The sequence below is a fragment of the Triticum urartu genome, chromosome 2 (assembly GCF_003073215.2).
Source record: "Triticum urartu cultivar G1812 chromosome 2, Tu2.1, whole genome shotgun sequence".
Taxonomy (NCBI): Eukaryota; Viridiplantae; Streptophyta; class Magnoliopsida; order Poales; family Poaceae; genus Triticum; species Triticum urartu.
This window is the reverse complement of record NC_053023.1, coordinates 28,618,795-28,639,921: the sequence shown is the minus strand read 5'-3', so window position 1 is coordinate 28,639,921 and position 21,127 is coordinate 28,618,795. Positions and strand designations below refer to the sequence as shown.

General features: G+C 42.2%; 2 pseudogenes; both read left to right on the top strand.

Moving 5' to 3' along the window:
- Positions 1–4,714: 4,714 nt before the first annotated feature.
- Positions 4,715–17,463, top strand: LOC125534853 (annotated as a pseudogene).
- A 1,082-nt stretch (positions 17,464–18,545) lies between these two features.
- Positions 18,546–21,127, top strand: LOC125534852 (annotated as a pseudogene).

The window sequence follows — 21,127 nt, the reverse complement described above, 5'->3', positions numbered from 1 at the left end:
TGATGTGACCCTCCGCCATGGGCATCAGCGCCTGCCGTGGTAGCTGCAGCAAGCATTTTCTAACCTCTTAAGTGTTTGTTATAATGCCTACAAATAGTTGGAGATTAGGGGTAAAATATATTTTATTGTTGGCTAATGATTGTTTCAGTTTGTTATGTGGGAATTTTGTTATAGCAAAAGTTGAATAGGTGTTCGTCGGCTGCCTGTCATCTCCGGCCGACTGCCAGTCCGCTTCATGAGTACGTTTGCTACAACTTATTCATTAGAATCAATTCCGTTCATGTCTTTGTTGGGTTGAGTGCCCTTTTGCAATGGAATTTATTTTGTGATGAATCAATTTGGCCACATCCTAACAGAACATAAGAATCTGATGAATCGATCTGGCCACATCATTTTACACTTATTGATTGATCTGGGTAATTCGTTTGCAATTTGCTGTGCAAATCAATCTAGCTGATTTTTAGAGTTAATTACAATAAGTGAAATATAACCTTACGAGGTCTCTTCACTAATTTTAGAGTTGATTTTTTGATCCAAACAGATTTAGCCTGTATTTGTGAATGGCGTAGGTCTGAAGTGCTTTCAGCCATAGCAACATGCACATACAAGTGCTTGGAAGCAGGCATGTTGATTAATTTCTGGGAGGCTAGCATGCACGAAGAAGCGAGCTCGATAAGCTTTCGGTCGTAGCTCACAAATATATTCTAACAAATTTCTTCTCAGTTGAACTATTTTGTCCTACCACAGATGCCTAATCATCGGAACTATGAGCAAGTAGGTCGGAACTATGAGCAAGTAGGCCATCATTTACAATCTCAATAATTCAGTGATGTTGAAGCTAATCATTCGACTTCACTGCCTTCTCAACATATAGGTATTGTGTGCGGGAGGTCCTCCTTAAAAAGGGTTTTGAGGCAGGATTTGTGCACCGCATCATGCACCTCGTGTGTAGTGGGCACACGGCGGTCACTATCAATGGCACAATGGGCAGTTATTTCCGCAACAAACATGGTCTTCGGCAGGGAGATCTAAGCTCGCCTCTGATTTTCAACTTTGTTGCGGATGCCTTGGCGGCCATGATTAACAAAGCGCGAGCAATGGGCCACATTAAAGGGCTAATCCCTCACCTAATCCCTGGTGGGGTCATGCATCTGCAATACGCGGATGATGCGATGCTCATGTCCGAGCCCGATGACCACAGCATAGCAACGATCAAGCTACTCCTGCTCACGTTCGAGATCTTGTCGGGGTTTAAGATCAAATTCTTGAAGAGCGAAGTGATCACCATTGGGATGGATGATCAAGAAAGCTCCCAGATTGCCAACCTACTTAATTGTAAGCTGGGGAGCTTCCCGATTAAGTACCTTAGTCTCCCGATCTCGACCAAGAAACTAACCATTGCAGAATGGGAGCCTCTTTATGGCAAAGTCGCCAACCGGGTGAGCCCTTGGAGGGGCAGATTTATGTCCTCAGTTGCGCGGCTGATCCTAACTAACTCGAGTCTATCCTCCCTCCCACTGTTTACAATGGGAATGTTCCTTCTAGCGGATGGGGTTCACGCTAGACTAGATACACCGCGCTCTCGGTTCTTTTGGGAAGGAACCGGGAACAAACGCAAGTATCACTTAGTGAAATGGGCTGCGGTCTGTAGACCTAAAAAATTTGGTGGCTTGGGTATTACGAACTCTAAGCTCATGAATGTGGCCTTGCTCACTAAGTGGTGGTGGCGCCTTGCCTAAAACGAGTCGGGACTCTGGGCAGACATCCTACGGGCCAAATACTTCCTGGACGAAAATTTGTTCAAGGCAAAAACAATGGCTTGGCCTTTTGGATTGGGATCCAAGCGGTCCGGGCGGCTTTCTCTGTTGGGGCGCAGTTGGTGTCAATGATGGCAAGTCCACACGGTTCTGGCTCAATCGTTGGTGGGGTCAGGAACCACTATGGCAATCGCATCCGGAGCTATATCAATTGACCACGGACACCAACATTATGGTGGCCGATGCTCTTAGAGTCCATCCGCCTGCGATCTCCTTCATTAGGACACTAGAGACGGCGGAGGCCGCTAGATGGGACAGTTTAGTGGCTGATTTTGTTCGTCGGACACGTAGCAGTGGAGCGTACACTATAACATGGAATCTTACCTCCTCCAAGAAATTCACGGTCAAGTCCCTTTATGACAAACTGACTGAGGGCACAACGCTAGACATAGCTAGGGGGCTATGGAAGGCCGGTATACCTCTCAAAATCAAGATTTTTATGTGGCAAATGTATCTCAACTGCTTACCAACCTCGGATAATGTGGCCAAACGTAACGGGCCGGCGGATGGAACGTGCACCACTTGTGGCTTAGGAGAAAATGCAAATCATGTGTTCTTCGGGTGTGCGCTAGCTAGATTTGCGTGGAGTGCGGTTAGAGATGCTTTCAAACAAAACTGGAACCCACAGTATAGCCATGACTTGCTTACAATCCTATCGGCAAAGAAGGGCTAATGCAAGGATAGTTTGGAGATGCGTTGGGGCGCTGTTTTGGTCCCTTTGGACGGTTCGGAAACAAAATTATGATTGAACACAAGTTCCCGGCCCATCCTGCTGATATCATATTCAAATGTCATATTTTCCTTCAGGTTTGGCGCGCCGTTGGGGAAGACGCGTGACACGTATCGCATGAACGAGATTGTGGAGCAGATCAAGATGACTATGGTGAAGGCGCGACAAGGCGGGACGACAGCGGGAGCCTGAGCCTTCTAAGTTGCTATCTACTCCCTCCGTCCGATAATATAAGAACGTTTTTGACACTACACTAGTGTCAAAAATGTTCTTATATTGTGGGACGGAGGGAGTATCTATCTACTTACTGCTCCACTTTTGGGATCTTGAGTTACTTGTTGTTTCATCTTAGCTTTATCCTGGGCATGGTGCCCGAAGACTTGTTTGGTTTAGTTTGTAAGACTTAACTATGTGTGGATACTGCCAGTTGGCTTTATTAATTTAAAGCCGGACGTTTCTAGCGTCTACGTTCCAAAACACATAAGTATTGCACCAATTTTAAAATGTAAGTTAGTTGGGTTGATAATTTGGTACTGCAGACAGTCACATAATGACTAAGTATTGCTAATTTTCACAACGAATCAAAGTTAGGTTCATATGTTCTCCGAGAAGCATAGTATATGGCCTTTGGGCATGGGTAGATTTTAAAACATGGCATGGTGATGAAAATGTCTTCTTAGAAAATGAATTTGTAATGAGAAATCATGTTCTATTTTTTTTACAGATCGGTGTTGGAAATGCCCTTATAGCACTAATATGATCGATGCATTCCTTCTTTTTGTACCCGCTTTCATTTCTAATTGTGGCAGTTGTTCGAAATGTAATGGTGGCTTATACAATGTTGGGTTTATTTGGTTTGTAGGAGACCAAAATCTAGGAATTAGAAGTAGTATAGAAATTTAATAAGGTGGCACATTTTATCCTAAGCAATTGTCTTGCTTTGTTCCTATGCAAACAATAAGCTTTCAGTAGATGTGTAGTTTCTTCTAAAAATATAAAAAATGGTTAGTGTTCCTACAAAATTCCTGTACATGATTTTTCAATGGAATTCTTGTTGCTATGTTTTTCTTTGTGAAAATCCTCCAAAACGAACGAGGCCGTAGCTGTAAACTCGAAGATGCACTCTCAGCCGTTGGATCTTCCTGCTCGGACTCCGTTGCCTGACGACGGTGTGAGGCTCTGAGCCTCCGGCGGCTCCCCCGCCGTCCGCCGCCTCGAACGCCGCTTGCCTTCTTTCCGGCCGGCATCGAACGCCTCAAGCAGTACCCTCGCCGCGTTGACGCGCGGCCGACACCTCCCGAGCCCGTGCGCCGCGGTCACAACGCCACCACTGGCCGTCGGCTACCAGCCGCCGCCGCGCGAGCCTCCCCTAGGGTTTCTCCTTCCGGATGCGCGGCCGCGGCTAGCTGGATTCGCCCTCCTCCGCCTAGTACCTCGGAGAGTCGAACCCTAGCAGCCATTTTAGCCCTCGCTTGTGTGACAGGCTAGCCCTGTATGCGGTAAGTCCTGTAACTAGATTCCCAATTTTCCATGAATGTAAATTGGATGCGACATGGTTATCTACCTGAAATTTCCATTGTTCCATTCTGCGTTAACCCATTCAGATTCAGTTACGAAGCATGTTGGTGCATCACGAAATTGTAATTCTGTATCAGTTTGCTCTGTGAAGAAATTGTAATTCTAATCACTTTGTGTGGTTCAGGCTTGTTTATGTTTTCTAACGATTCCAGGATCAGTCAATGGCTTGGTCTGCCTTCGTGTCGCCTCTTGCTTTGCTCTGCAGGTTGCAACCATGTATGAGCCAGGACTAGTCTTACAGCATCCTTGTGTCGCTGTCAAAATAATTGTCTTTTTCCCTCTTCCAATTTATTATTTGGTTACTGCAATTCTACTGGCCACAATCCATAGCTCAGCCTGCAGACGTTTTCTTCGACAGATATTTGTTTCACTCTTCTACTTTTCTTTACCCTTGCAACGCGTTCAGGGTGAGACAGCCCACCATTGTTTGTTAAGTCAAGTCAATAGTCTAGCATAACTCCAGGCCCATTCCTTTCGGCAGACAAATACTTTAAATGGCATCTACATGCTACGCACAAGATCACCCAAAGCTCCAACCTGAAGTTCTCCAAGTTCCTGGTTCTTCCACATCCTGTAAACTCTAAACATCATGCCCTCATTTTTGTCTCTGCTCTGTATTTTTCTCATCCTTTTCTCCTTCAACACTACACCACTCGAAGCAGCGTAAGAAAACAAGTCTGAGATTGATCGCCAAGCCCTCCTTTGCTTCAAGTCCGGCATCAATTCTTATCCCCTTGGCATCCTAAATTCATGGAGTGATGACTCGCTTAACTTTTGCAGCTGGAAAGGGGTCACTTTGCAGCACAAAATTTCCACCCCGGGTGGTCTCTCTTAACCTCACTTCTGCTCGTTTCCATTGGGAAATTTCTGGATGTGTAGGCAACTTGACGTTTGATACGTCTCCGTCGTATCTACTTTTCCAAACATTTTTACCCTTGTTTTGGACTCTAACTTGTATGATTTAAATGGAACTAATCCGGACTGACGTTGTTTTCAGCAGAATTGCCATGTTGTTGTTTTATGTGCAAAAAATAAATATTCTCGGAATGACCTGAAACTCCACGGAACATCTTAGAAAAAATAATAAAAAATTCTCGCCAAAGATGAAGACCAGGGGGCCCACATCCTTCTCAGGAGGGTGGGGAGCGCGCCCCCTACCTCGTGGGCCCCCTGGATGCCCTCCGACGCCAACTCCAACTATATATATTTGCTTTCGGAGAGAAAAAAATTAGAGAAAAGAAATCATCGCGTTTTACGATACGGAGCCGCCGCCAAGCCCTAAAACCTCCCGGGAGGGCTGATCTGGAGTCCGTTCGGGGCTCCGGAGAGGGGGATTCGCCGCCGTCTTCACCATCAACCATCCTCCATCACCAATTTCATGATGCTCACCGCCGTGCGTGAGTAATTCCATCGTAGGCTTGCTGGACGGTGATGGGTTGGATGAGATTTATCATGTAATCGAGTTAGTTTTGTTAGGGTTTGATCCCTAGTATCCATTATGTTCTGAGATTGATGTTGCTATGACTTTGCTATGCTTAATGCTTGTCACTAGGGCCTGAGTACCATGATTTCAGATCTGAACCTATTATGTTTTCATGAATATATGTGAGTTCTTGATCCTACCTTGCAAGTCTATAGTCACCTACTATGTGTTATGATCCGGCAACCCTGAAGTGACAATAATCGGGACCACTCCCGGTGATGACCATAGTTTGAGGAGTTCATGTATTCACTATGTGCTAATGCTTTGTTCCGGTTCTCTATTAAAAGGAGGCCTTAATATCCCTTAGTTTCCAATAGGACCCCGCTGTCACGGGAGGGTAGGACAAAAGATGTCATGCAAGTTCCTTTCCATAAGCACGTATGACTATATACGGAATACATGCCTACATTACATTGATGAATTGGAGCTAGTTCTGTGTCACCCTATGTTATGACTGTTACATGATGAACCGCATCCTGCATAATTATCCATCACTGATCTGGTGCCTACGAGTTTTCCATATACTGGTTCTCGCTTATTTACTTTCCTGCTGCTACTGTTACAATCACTACAAAATACCAAAAACATTACTTTTGTTGTCTTTACTTTTGTTGCCGCTACTACCACTATCATTACTTTGCTACTAAACACTTTGCTGCAGATACTAAGTTTCCAGGTGTGGTTGAATTGACAACTCAGCTGCTAATACTTGAGACTATTCTTTGCCTCCCCTCGTGTCGAATCAATAAATTTGGGTTGAATACTCTACCCTCGAAAGGTGTTGCGATCCCATATACTTGTGGGTTATCAAGACTAATTTCTGGCGCCGTTGCCAGGGAGCATAGCTCTATTCTTTGAGTCACTTAGGATTTATATCTGCTGGACACTATGAAGAACTTGAGAGATCCAAAAACCAAGATCTATCCCTCAACTACGAGGGGAGGTAAGGAACTGCCATCTAGCTCTGCACTTGATTCACCTTCTGTTATGAGTAAGTTTGCGACACCTACACCTGCTTCTGCTATTCGTTCTGATATGTCGCGTGTTATTGATGATGTCACTTCTGCTATGCATGATACTTATGATGAAACTGCTTCTATGCCTGATATTACTATGCCCCTTGGTGAATTTCTTGATGAACAAATTGCTAGGGCTAGAGAAAAAGAAATTATTGAATCTGAATACGATGATGATACTGATGATGAAAATATGCCTGTTATTCCTGAGGGTTATCTTTTTGATATGGAATCTTCTGCCGCTATTTTAGCTTGTAGAGATAGATATGAGCTTAAGATGTTATTAGTTAAATGGAACAAAGAATCACTTAGAGATAAAATGAAACCCGACCCTGCTTTTGCTACTTCACCTATTTGTGTTCCTAATAAGGATTATGAATTCTCTGTTGATCCTAATATAATTACTTTGGTTGAATCTGATCCGTTTTATGGCTATGAATCTGAAACTATTGTGGCACATCTTACTAAGTTAAATGATATAGCTGCCCTGTTCACTAATGATGAGAGATCGCGTTACTTTTATAGACTCAAAATATTTCCTTTCTCATTAAAGGGTGATGCTAAGATATGGTTTAATTCTCTTGATCCTGGTTGTGTGTGTAGTCCCCAGGATATAATTTATTACTTCTCTACTAAATATTTCCCTGCTCATAAGAAACAAGCTGCTTTGAGGGAAATATACAACTTCGTGCAAATTAAAGAAGCGAGTCTCCCACAAGCTTGGGGACGCTTCTCAAGTTACTTAATGCTTTGCCTGATCATCCTCTTAAGAAACCCGAAATACTTGATATCTTTTATAATGGACTAACCGATGCTTCCAGAGATTACCTGGATAGTTGTGTTGGTTCTCTTTTCAGGGAAAGAACACCGGATGAAGCTGAAATTCTATTGAATAATATGTTGACAAATGAAAATAATTGGGCACCTCCTGAGCCAGCTCCTGAGCCAACTCCTGCTCCAATTACTGAGCCTATTCTTAAACCAACTCCGAAGAAGAGAGGTGTTCTATTCCTCAGTCCCGAATATATGCAAGAGGCAAAGAAATCTATAAAAGAAAAAGGTATTAAAGCTGAAGACGTTAAGAATTTACCTCCTATTGAAGAAATACATGGTCTTAATTCACCGTCTGTTGAAGAAACATATGATCTTAATTCTTTATTTATTGAAGAACCTCCTGATCCCGATATCCCGACACAGGTAGTAAAGGTAAATTCTCTCTATAGATATGATAAAGCTGAAGTCCCTCCTACTAAAATTGCTAGTCAGTGCTTGGATGAGTTTGATAACTTTATGTTTAAGTAAGACGACTTCAATGCTTATTTTGGTAGACAATTAAAAGAAAATGCTTATATGATTAGACGCTTGGGTGATTATATGGCTAATATTAAAGGTGAACTTAAACTTGTTAGCAAACATACTTCTATGGTTACCACTCAAGTAGAACAAGTACTTAAGGCTCAAAAAGAAGTGCTTGATGAAATAAATAGTAAGAAAAATGATTATGTTGTTAGAGTGGCTACTAGAACTGGTAGAATGGCTCAGGAACCTTTGTATCTTGAAGGCCACCCTAAGAGAATCGAGCAAGATTCTCAAAGAAATAATATTGATGTTCCTAGTTCTTCTAAAAAGAAGAAGAAGAAGAAAAATGATAGAACTGTGCAAACTTCTAGTGAACCTATTGCTGAACCACCTGATAATCCAAATGATATTTCTATGTCTGATGCTGAAACACAATCTGGTAATGAACATGAACCTAGTGAAAATATTAATGATGATGTTCATGATGATGCTCAACCTAGTAATGATAATGATGTAGAAGTTGAACCTGCTGTTGATCTTGATAACCCACAATCAAAGAATCAACGTTATGATAAAAGAGACTTTGTTGCTAGGAAACATGGTAAAGAAAGGGAACCTTGGGTTCAGAAACCCATGCCTTTTCCTCCGAAATCATCCAAGAAAAAAGATGATGAGAATTTTGAGCGCTTTGCTGAAATGATTAGGCCTATCTTTTTGCGTATGCGATTAACTGATGTGCTTAAAACAAATCCTTATACTAAATATATGAAGGATATCATTACTAATAAAAGAAAGATACTGGAAGCTAAGATTTCCACCATGCTTGCTAATTATACTTTTAAGGGTGGAATACCAAAGAAACTTGGAGATCCCGGAGTACCTACTATACCTTGCTCCATTGAAAGAAATTATATTAAAACTGCTTTATGTGATCTTGGAGCCGGTGTTAGTGTTATGCCTCTCTCTTTATATCGTAGACTTGACTTGAATAAGTTGACACCTACTGAAATATCTTTGCAAATGGCTGATAAATCAACTGCTATACCTGTCGGTGTTTGTGAGGATGTGCCTGTTGTGGTCGCAAACGTTACTATTTTAACGGACTTTGTTATTCTTGATGTTCCCGAGGATGATAGTATGTCTATTATTCTTGGAAGACCTTTTCTTAATACTGCAGGGGCTGTTATTGATTGCAACAAAGGCAATGTCACTTTTCATGTTAATGGTAATGAGCATACGGTACACTTTCCGAGGAAACAACCTCAAGTTCATAGTATCAACTCCATTGGAAAAATTTCATCGATTACAATTGAAGGTTTTGAATTTCCTCTTCCTACTGTCAAGAAGAAATATGATATTCTTATTATTGGGGATGTGCATATCCCTGTTAAGGTAACTTAGTGTTATTCGAAATTTCTCCGATTTTATGATTATCGGAATGAGTTTGTTAACAAGACTTGATCAACCTTGTTAGTGGATTCTTTTTGATGAGCATGAGATGGATGAAACTAGAAGCACAACCTTCTGTACCCCACTTTTACTTTCTGTTATTTATATTAAATAAAGTAAGAATAGTATTTTTCTGTCTGTTTCCTGACTTATTCGTGCAATATAAAAATATCCCGAAAATAGAAGTCCTCAGAATGACATGCCAATTTAATATGATTTTTTGGGAATATTTGATGATTTACTGTGCAAAAATTACCGCGGGAGGAGCTCCCACCTGGCCACGAGGGTGGTGGGCGCGCCCCCCTGCCTCGTGGGCCCACGGTGGCCCTCCTCCACTTATCCCAGCACCCATCTTCTTCCTCTGTCTCACACAAACCCGAAAAACCAACTCAAGCACGAGTTTCAGCCACTTTTGCTGTGATTTTCGATCTCCTTGCTCAAAGCACCTCTCGCAAAACTGCTTGGGGAGATTGTTCCTTGGTATGTGACTCCTCCATTGGTCCAATTAGCTTTTGTTCTAGTTCTTTATTCTTTGCAAATTTGTGTTGCATAGGTGACCATGTTCTTGAGCTTGCATGTCAAATTTATATGGTTCCAAGTAGTTCTAATGCTTGATATAGGCCCTAGGTACTTGTAGGAGTAGTTGCTATCAATATTATTGAGTTTGGTTCACTTTTGTTTGAAGTTACTAAAAAATTTAGATTATTTCAGAAAAATAATGAGGAGATTTTTGAGGGGCTCATCGAGCCAAAGCTCAAAGGAAAAGGCACCGAAGGCTAAGTATAATTTGCCGCGCACCGCGGAGATTCGGGCATGTAAATGGCCTTCTGATGATTTCTTGAGAGCAGCCGGTATCTATGAAGATTTTCATGAATTGGCTCACAATGCAGGCCTCACCGCTTTCCTCCACGAACAATGCGATCAGTATCTCTTACTCACAAATACTTTTGTGCAAAACTTTCATTTTTATTCTAGGAACTCACCAACCACGGTGGAGTTTCATTTGTATGATGAGCATAAGGAGATGTCACTTTATGATTTCTGTCGAATTTGTTTAGTCCCTTTTGAGGGCAAGACAGAAGAACCACATCATGATTTATTGATACTATCACTGTAGGAGAAACTAGGAAGGTTTCCGATGCACGAATCGCTAGCATACATTTTCCTGTGTTACGCTATTTTGCTTTATTTGCTAGTCGTTGTTTAATTGGACGCGGAAACTGTGGAAACCGTAGTATCCCTGATATAATTATTCTGCACCACGGTTTATACAGTGATAACACTTTTAGTATGGGTGGTATTATTGCTAGACGGTTAAGTATGAACTGTACTAAGGGTCCCATCTTTGGAGGCATCTATGCTACACGCCTAGCCGCACATTTTAACATACCTATTAGGCATGCTGAGAAGGAAGAAAAGGTGCTGCCCCGTGTTTATATAGATCATAAAGTATGGTGGCACACGATTTTATTGTTAAGAATAGGGCAGGAGAGCTTAAATATCAATTGTTCTTTAACAAACATCATTCTGAGACTATTATCCTGCCTGCTCCTTCTTTGTTTGATTTGACTGTAGGCACGTATCTTGTTCCGTTGACGGTTATTCACGCCTACCGGAACCCTGCACCAGCCGAGGAGCCAGAACCGGAACCACAATTTGATTCTTCACGGTAGTCTAACTATCAGTGGGATCCGGAGATGATTGCCAGCCAGTGGCAATCAGAGCCTTCTTCTTCCTCGTCACAGTACGACCCCAACAACTATTATTATGGATATCCGCTAGGCCAGCCGTGGCCATAGACCAACTTAGGCCAAAAGCCTAAGCTTGAGGGAGTACGTATTTCTCACTGACATTACATTTATGTTCACACACACTCATTACTAGATGTCGGTGCTCATACTTTTTCTCTGTAATATCCATGCTAGTTTATTTTTTTTCCTGCTTTCTTCTTGTGTGTTTGTTAAACCTTAAGAAAAACAACAAAAATTAGTAGTAGTTTATTTTTCTGCTGTGGTACTAATAATTAAAAAGAAAACTCAAAAATATTTCCCGTTCTTCTTTTTACTTGTTAGGAGCTTTCCTGTATAAATAGTTCTATTTCTTTTCTTTTCTTTGGGGGGTCAGTAGGAGAAGACCATAATTAAATTATTGAAGTGGCTCTTATATGCATTATTGTTGATTTAACCAAGAGCCCATATTGCCTTGTCTTCTCCTGTTTATTGAATGCTCGCAGATTCCAGCTTAGTCCAATGCACGTACACTCTTGTTATTATTCACACCGTTCGGTCGTGCAAGTGAAAGCCAATTATGATGATATATGATGGGCTGACTGAGATGAGAAAAGCTGGTATGAACTCGACCTCTTTTGCTTTTGTAAATATGATGAGTCCCTCGTTCTTGATTCAGCTTATGATAAATAAACATGTTTGCAATGACAATTAGAGATCATAGTTGCTTGTGCCATGCTTGATTAGCTATGAGTTATAATGATTTACCTTGTGTGCCAACATGCTATTGAGATGATTATGATGTGGTGTGATGGGGTGGTATCCTCCTTCGAATGATTTAAGTGACTTGATTTGCATATGTTCACGCATGTAGTTGAAACAAAATCAACATAGCCTTCACGATATTTATGTTCATGGTGGATTATATCCTGCTCATGCTTGCATCCAATGTTTATTAATTTTAATGCATGTACATGGTTGTTGTCGCTCTCTAGTCGGTCGCTTCCCAGTCTTTTGCTAGCCTTCACTTGTACTAAGCGGGAATACTGCTTGTGCATCCAATCCCTTAAACCCCAAAGTTATTCCAGATGAGTCCACCATACCTTCCTATATATGGTATCTACCTGCCGTTCCAAGTAAATTTGTATGTGTCAAACTCTAAACCTTCAAATAAACATTCTGTTTTGTATGCTCGAATATCTCATGTATCAACCAAGGTTGTCCTTATCTTATAGGCGAGTTATTCTCAAGAGGAGTGGACTCCGCTCCTCACTCACGAGATAAATGGCTGGTCACCAGGATGCCCAGTCCCATGCTTTACGCAAACTAAATCAAAATTAATTGCAAAAAAACGCCCCCTGGGACCTGATGTATGTTGGAGACGCTCGTTGTTTCGAGCAAGCCATGGATTGATGCTTGTTGGTGGAGGGGGAGTATAAACTTTACCATTCTGTTTGGGAACCGCCTATAATGTGTTTAGCATGGAAGATATCGCCATCTCTTAGTTGTTACGTTGACAATGAAAGTATACCGCTCAAAATACAATTTATCTCTATTTCAAAACCGAGCTCTGGCACCTCTACAAATCCCTGATTCCCTCTGCGAAGGGCCTATCCATTTACTTTTATGTTGAGTCATCACCCTCTTATTAAAAAGCACTAGCTGGAGAGCACAGCCGTCATTTGCATTCATCACTGTTAATTTATATTGGGTACGACTATGATTGGATCTCTCTTACCATGCATTACAATGTCTAGTCAGTCCTTGATCTTTAAAGGTGCTCTGCATTTATGTTTTGCGGTCTCAGAAAGGGCTAGCGAGATACCATCTTGTTATATCATATTATGATTGTTTTGAGAAAGTGTTGTCATCCGAGATTTATTATTATGACTTGCTAGTTGATTATGCTATTGATATGAGTAATTATGAGACCTGAGAATTATTGCAAATGTGGTTAGTTATGATTTATGCTGAAAACTTGAATGCTGGCTTGACATAGTTACAACAACAAGAGCAAACAGAGTTTGTAAAAGTTCTTTTCTTTCTTTCAGTTTTTCAACTGAATTGCTTGAGGACAAGCAAGGGTTTAAGCTTGGGGGAGTTGATACGTCTCCGTCGTATCTACTTTTCCAAACACTTTTGCCCTTGTTTTGGACTCTAACTTGTATGATTTGAATGGAACTAACCCGGACTGACGCTGTTTTTAGCAGAATTGCCATGGTGTTGTTTTATGTGCAGAAAACAAATATTCTCGGAATGACCTGAAACTCCACGGAACATCTTAAAAAAAATAATAAAAATCCTCGCCAAAGATGAAGACCAGGGGGCCCACATCCTTCTCACGAGGGTGGGCGGCGCGCCCCCTACCTCGTGGGCCCCCTAGATGCCCTCCGACGCAAACTCCAACTCTATATATTTGCTTTCGGAGAGAAAAAAATTAGAGAGAAGAAATCATCGCGTTTTACGATACAGAGCCACCGCCAAGCCCTAAAACCTCCCGGGAGGGCTGATCTGGAGTCTGTTCGGGGCTCCGGAGAGGGGGATTCGTCGTCGTCGTCATCATCAACCATCCTCCATCACCAATTTCATTATGCTCACCGCCGTGCGTGAGTAATTCCATCGTAGGCTTGCTGGACAGTGATGGGTTGGATGAGATTTATCATGTAATCGAGTTAGTTTTGTTAGGGTTTGATCCCTAATATCCATTATGTTCTGAGATTGATGTTGCTATGACTTTGCTATGCTTAATGCTTGTCACTAGAGCCTGAGTGCCATGATTTCAGATCTGAACCTATTATGTTTTCATGAATATATGTGAGTTCTTGATCCTACCTTGCAAGTCTATAGTCACCTACTATGTGTTATGATCCGGCAACCCTGAAGTGACAATAATCGGGACCACTCCCGGTGATGACCATAGTTTGAGGAGTTCATGTATTCACTATGTGCTAATGCTTTGTTCCGGTTCTCTATTAAAAGGAGGCCTTAATATCCCTTAGTTTCCAATAGGACCCCGCTGCCACGGGAGGGTAGGACAAAAGATGTCATGCAAGTTCCTTTCCATAAGCACGTATGACTATATACGGAATACATGCCTACATTACATTGATGAATTGGAGCTAGTTCTGTGTCACCCTATGTTATGACTGTTACATGATGAACCGCATCCGGCATAATTATCCATCACTGATCTGGTGCCTACGAGTTTTCCATATACTGGTTCTCGCTTATTTACTTTCCTGCTGCTACTGTTACAATCACTACAAAATACCAAAAACATTACTTTTGCTGTCTTTACTTTTGTTGCCGCTACTACCACTATCATATTACTTTGCTACTAAACACTTTGTTGTAGAGACTAAGTTTCCAGGTGTGGTTGAATTGACAACTCAGCTGCTAATACTTGAGAATATTCTTTGGCTCCCCTTGTGTCGAATCAATAAATTTGGGTTGAATACTCTACCCTCGAAAGCTGTTGCGATCCCCTATACATGTGGGTTATCAACGTTTCTGTCATCGATGAACCTTGCCAATAATGATATGTCAGGAACCATCCCTGAAGAGTTGGGTAAGCTCCCAAACCTCCATACACTGAATCTTGCCAATAATAGTCTGACCGGTGGTATCCCTCTCTCATTGACCAATTGTTCCTCACCCAACACACTTATACTGTCTCGTAATAACCTCTCCAGAGTGATCCCCTCTCCTTTGTTTGATAATTCATCTAAGCTTTCTATGGTTGATCTCCAGATGAATTCTTTCACCGGTCTAATACCACACTTCCGTAATGTAACATCACTCAAATTTCTTTGCCTGACAAAGAACTTCCTCTCTGGAAGCATACCTCCTTCAATAGGAAATGTTTCTTCCCTAATATCTATATTGCTCGGCCAAAATAAGCTATCAGGATTAATTCAAGAAACTATAGGTCACACTACAAAACTACTTGAGCTTGACCTAAGTTTCAACAGTTTATCAGCTAATGTCTCTGTTTCTCTTTATAACATGTCATCACTCAAAAACTTTAGTGTTGGCAGCAATGTCCTTGTTGGATAGTTACCATCTAACATTGGTTACTCGCTACCAAACCTCCAGTCCCTAATCCTGGGAAGCAACAGTCTGGAGGGCCTGATCCCTGTTTCACTAGCCAACATGTTAAATCTTCAAATACTTGATCTTTCAAACAACTCATTACATGGCTCTGTGCCATCTCTTGGTTCGTAGGCAAACTTGCGTTAGTTAGTTTTAGGGGGGAACTTGCTAGAAGCACATGATTGGTCATTTCTTACATCTCTGGCCAGTTGCACCCAGCTGACAAAGTTGTCCTTGGAAGGGAATGCTCTGAATGGCAGCTTACCTATAGCAGTTGTTAATCTTTCCACAGCGCTAGAAGGTTTATCACTTGCGTCAAACCAAATTTCGGGCTCCATACCTGTTGAGATTAGCAATCTTGTTAATCTCACTTCGCTTAGGATGGAAAACAATTTTCTTTCTGGAAGCATACCTTCTACCATTGGGAAACTGCAATACCTATATATCCTAAGTCTATCAAACAATAAATTATCAGGTCTGATCCCTCCCTCGGTTGGTGACGTTACTCAACTAGGCAAGCTTTATCTTGGTGATAACAAGTTGACTGGTAACATACCTGGTAGTTTAGGTCAGTGCAAGGGACTTCTTGAACTCAACTTGTCTCGAAACAATCTCAATGGGACAATACCAGTCGAACTCTTTGCTAACCCTCCATTTTCCTTCGGCCTGGACTTCTCACACAACAATCTCACTGGGAGACTGCCATTGGAACTTGGTACACATGGTGCTGGTGATGGTCCAACATCCCTTCACATGGAAGGAAACAAGTTTCATGGACAAATTCCAGCAGAATGGCAGTTAGCATCAACTCGATCTATCCTACAACAACTTGGAAGGGGAAATTCCTAGAAGTGGGATCTTTGGGAATTCCGCCGCAATAGTTTTGGATGGAAACAAGGGACTCTATTCAAATTCCCTGAGTCTAGCATTGCCAATTTGTCCTGGCATCTCATCTTCAGCAACTAAAACAAAGCACTGTCTGTCCTTGCTGGCAACCTTGCTGCTAATTGTACTACCATCACTTACTATTTCTTTCCTAGTATTGTCATGGCTTCTGTTCACTCTTTGGGAGAGAGGGGTACTGTCCATTCTTTGGAAGAAAGTGGTTTTATCATTTTCACCATCGGATGTTTTGTCAAAGATGTTTCGCTTTTTTGCCCATCTCAAGCAAAGAGAAGTGCATACATTTTCGTCCAATGAGGAGAAGCTATAAAGAGTGTCATACCTTGACATCCTTCAAGCTACTGATTGGTTTTCACCAAACCACAAAATAAGCTCAACCTGCACTGGATCAGTCAATGTTGGGAGGTTCAAGTTTGAGAATGATTTAGTGGCTATCAAAGTATTCAACCTGAATGAACCTGGTGCCAATAAAAGTTTCTTTGCCGAGTGCCAAGTGCTACGGAGCACACGCCATCGAAACATTCTCAAGTGTGTGACCTCATGCTCGACGTTGGACACAGAAAGCAATGAGTTCAAAGCACTAGTCTACCAGTTCATGGCTAATGGCAGCCTTGAAAGATGGCTTCACCCTAAGCAACACAATGGCACACCAAGTAGAACCCTAAGCTTAGGGATGAGGATATGCATAGCCGTGGATGTGGCCTCTGCTCTCGATTATCTTCACAACGAACCGACGCCATCTTTGATGCATTGTGATTTGAAGCCAAGCAACATTCTTTTAGATTATGATATGACTGCACGTATTGGCGACTTCGGTTCATCAAAGCTTCTGTCGCCAGTTTGGGTAGTCTGGAACACTTGATCAGTTTCCGAGGAACAATTGGATACATGGCACCTAGTAAGTTTATTTTTCATTAATGCACTTATCCATGGTTTATCTTGTATGTAAGTACATCATGTTGCTTTTGCAGAGTACTGAATGGGTTGCCAGATCTCAGTAGGAGGTGATGTCTACAGTTTCGGAGTGATTCTACTGGAGTTGCTTATTGGTAAATGACCAACCGATGATATGTTCGTGGATGGGCTTAGCCTTTGTAAGTTTTATGAATCCATGTTCCCAGACAGAGTTGCAGAGATTCTAGATCCTCATATGGCGCATGAGGAGCATCAGTCGAAGAAGTGGACGCGGAAGCATGGATGCAACGATCTATTGTCCTGCTGGTTGCCCTAGGGCTGACATGTACCGCGGATTCTCCGAAGAATAGGCCTGGAATGAAGGATGTTTATGCAAAACTATCTTCTATCAGAAGCTCTTTTCTGGAACGTCGTCATGATTGATGAATATATCAATTATGTTAGGGCGTACTAAATCGTCATTGTTAAGAATGTATTTTTGTAATTACCAGAGTGTGTTTGCATCATGTACCCTATCTATTTGACGAAACTAAAACATATAGCAAGTGTCCGTCTCCCATTGTAGAGGAGGAAGCTGGTGTTGCACATCACCTGCTTGCTGTAATGCGCTGCTCATATTCTTGTTAGAATTCAAGAAAGGACCTGCTTAAAGCTTCGCCACTTTCTCTTTTCCTTCCTCTCGTTGGTCATCAAGGCCGGGCCAGAGGAGGTGCACACCTGGAGCAGCGGAGGAGCGGAGCCGCCTAAGTGCAGCTGCCCCGAATCGAGGTACTACTTTGACATCCTTGCCTCTTCTAGCTTGTTTTGCAGCTATACATGGTCTCAAGTCTCAACCAAACATTCAGCACCTGTTTGCTCTTCCCGTCTTGCATCAAGCTACGTGGAGGGGGCTGTTGTTGCACATCACATGTTTGTTCTAATGCCCTGCGCATGTTCTTGTCAAAACCAAGGATTGTTGCTTAACAACGTCCAGTACTTCTTGTTAACATTAGCGCCTTCTGTCATTCCCGCGACCAGTTTGTTTCTTTCCATCGGTCAAGAGATCAATGGGAGATTTACTCCCTCTGGTGTTGTTGTCGCTGCCCATCACGTGTTTGTTTCAATGCCCTGCCCTTGTTCTTGGTAAAAAATTAAGGATAGTTAGTTGCTTAACAACGTCTAGTACTTCTTGCTAAGTGTTTACATTAGTTTGGTCAAGAGATGGAAGATAGATTGGATGTCTGAATCCAACTTCTGTGGACCTCTGTCTACATAACTAAAAGCGTTCAGTAGAGTTATGTGGCCGGGTCACTCTTGAGTCTTGACCGATCTGCAGTAAACGTGTATCAGGCCCTCAACTGAACCGAAAACGGGTTTGGCAGTAGCGCATCATAACCTAGCAAAGTACTGTGCTGATGTACCAGCTTCATGAATCAGTCTCTGCACGCCTTTTTCTCTTTGCTTTTTTGTCGAGTCGCCGTCTCATTTCTCATCCACTTTTTATTCTGCCACTGAGGAGTGTTGGTCTGTGATGCGTGACGAAGATTACATGCAAGTCAACACCAAGTCAAGTATAGGTCCCAGAAAAGAAAACACCCGGTCAACTAGTCAAGTGTGCAAGTCTACTTAGGGCGACACATATAACACAAGGAAATCGCACAAGATGCACTGCATTAGACATGGCACCTGCAATAACTCTGCGCTCTCTTTCTTCGCATGGCATCCTCGTTCTCTTCACCCATCTTCTCATATTGTTCTTGTCCAACACCGTCGCAGAATCCATCAGCAACGGGTCCGAGGTCGACCTGCAGGCCCTCCTCTCCTTCAAGTCCAGCATCTCCAGTGATCCGCGTGGTGTCCTGTCATCATGGAGCACCTCAACCAGCTTCTGCAGCTGGAGTGGTGTCACTTGCGGTATTACTCTTCCAACTCGTGTGGTCTCGCTGAACTTGAACTCTAGACAACTTAGTGGTCAGTTATCTCCTTGGATAGCTAATCTTACGTCACTAGAACGGTTAGACCTTTCAGAAAATCTCTTCTCTGGAGGCATTCCAGAGGAGTTAGGCACACTTCAACAGCTACAGTTTATGATCCTTTCAACGAACAACCTTGTAGGTACCATTCCTAGATCATTAGGCACTAGTAGATCTCTTAAAAGTGTTGATCTCTCATTAAACCAGCTTGTCGGTCCTATCCTAGATTTCCATAAGATGTCAGCCCTTCAATTTCTTGATCTTTCAAGTAACAACATTTCTGGAAGCATAATTTCATCATTGGGAAATGTTTCTTCTCTCACAGATATACGGCTTGACACAAACATGTTATCGGGTTCAGTTCCAGAGACTTTGAGCCTTATTCAGAACCTTAGGGCATCTTCAATGCAAGGCGCTTGCATAGGCGCTAATGGATAAAAATTTAAATACTGTAAAATAAAAAGACTGGTTAGTGTTTTCTCGCCCAACGCTGGGCTCTAATGACAGGCGCTAATCAATCGCTAAACTAACCGTAAGACAGATCGCTAGCACATCGCTCCAAACTATCTTGAGAAAAAAAAGGCTAAGCGTCCGCCTCCAGCTGTTGCGTCGACACCGAGTAGGACGCCAGGATTTGTTCACGTAACTGCCGATACGGCAGGATACGAATCCTAGCGCCGGCTCCTGGCGCCCCCCGTTGTACGTGCCCTTAGTATGCTCAGTTTAAGTAACAACTACCTATCAGGGCACGTCTCCACCAAACTCTGTAACATGCCGTCACTCATTTATCTTGGACTAGACCAAAATAACCTTACTGGACGAGTACCATCTTGCATTGGAAACATGTTACAGAACCTTGAATTGCTGACCATGTCGGGTAACAAATTTGAGGGATTAATTCCATCATCACCAGCAAATGCGTCGAACCTCCAATATATTGATCTTGGACACAACTTACTAAAGGGACGAATCCCATCTCTAGGATCTCTATGTAACTTAACCTTTCTAAATTTAGGAAATAACTTCCTACAAGCTGAAGATTGGGAATTCCTTGTCTCTTTGACAAACTGTGCACAACTTAAAACATTGGATCTGGATGGAAATGCCCTGAATGGAAATATCCATATATCAGTTGGAAATCTTTCTAGAAGTTTAGTGTGTTTAATTCTTGGAAACAATCAAATTGTCGGCACAATACCACTTGAGATGTTTAACCTTCGAAGCCTCCAAATGCTTGCTATGGGCCAAAACTTGCTTTCCGATGTTATTCCCTCTCTTATTGGGAATCTAGGCCATCTGATTGTCCTAAACCTGTCAGGAAACAAATTTTCTGGCCAGATCCCATCTACAATAGGTAATCTTTCTCGGCTGAACAAGCTTTATCTACACAACAATGAGTTGACTGGGAACATCCCAGCAACTTTAGGAAATTGCAATCAACTGTATATGCTAGAATTATCTTTTAACAGCCTTGAAGGACCAATACCAAGTGAACTCTTCAGTGGCACAACCCTGATCAGTTTGGATTTGTCAAACAACTACCTTACAGGATCAATACCACTACAAATTGGTGGATTGATTCAACTTCTCTGACTCGATATTTCCTTTAACAAATTGTCTGGTAAAGTTCCACTTTCATTTGGCGAATGCGTTGAACTATCTTCTCTCAGATTGAGAAGTAACATGCTTAATGGAAACATACCTCGATCATTCAATAACCTGAAGTCCATCGAGCGGATTGATCTTTCCCAGAACTCCCTTGTTGGAAAAATTCCAGAGTTCTTTGCAAACATGGATTATTTGTAGCAACTTGATTTGTCTATGAACTACTTTGAAGGGCCGATTCCAACTGGTGGCATCTTTCAGAATCATAGTGCGGTAAACTTGGAAGGCAATGATGAGCTTTGTGCAAGTGCAGCAACCACCTTATTCTAGTTTCCACTTTGCCCCATGGCATTAGCTGTTGAGAGGAAGAATGCACTCCTATTGGTGAAAATAATTCCTCCCATTGCTATTGCCTTGCTCTCCTTTATATGCTTTGTGGTCACTCTTCTGAAGAGAAGGCAAGCACAAGCAGCTCCATGCTACAAGGAGACATTTTTTCCAACCGGGCTCGCACCCCTTTCCATTAATTTTGCAATCAACAGAAATACAATGTTCCAGTAA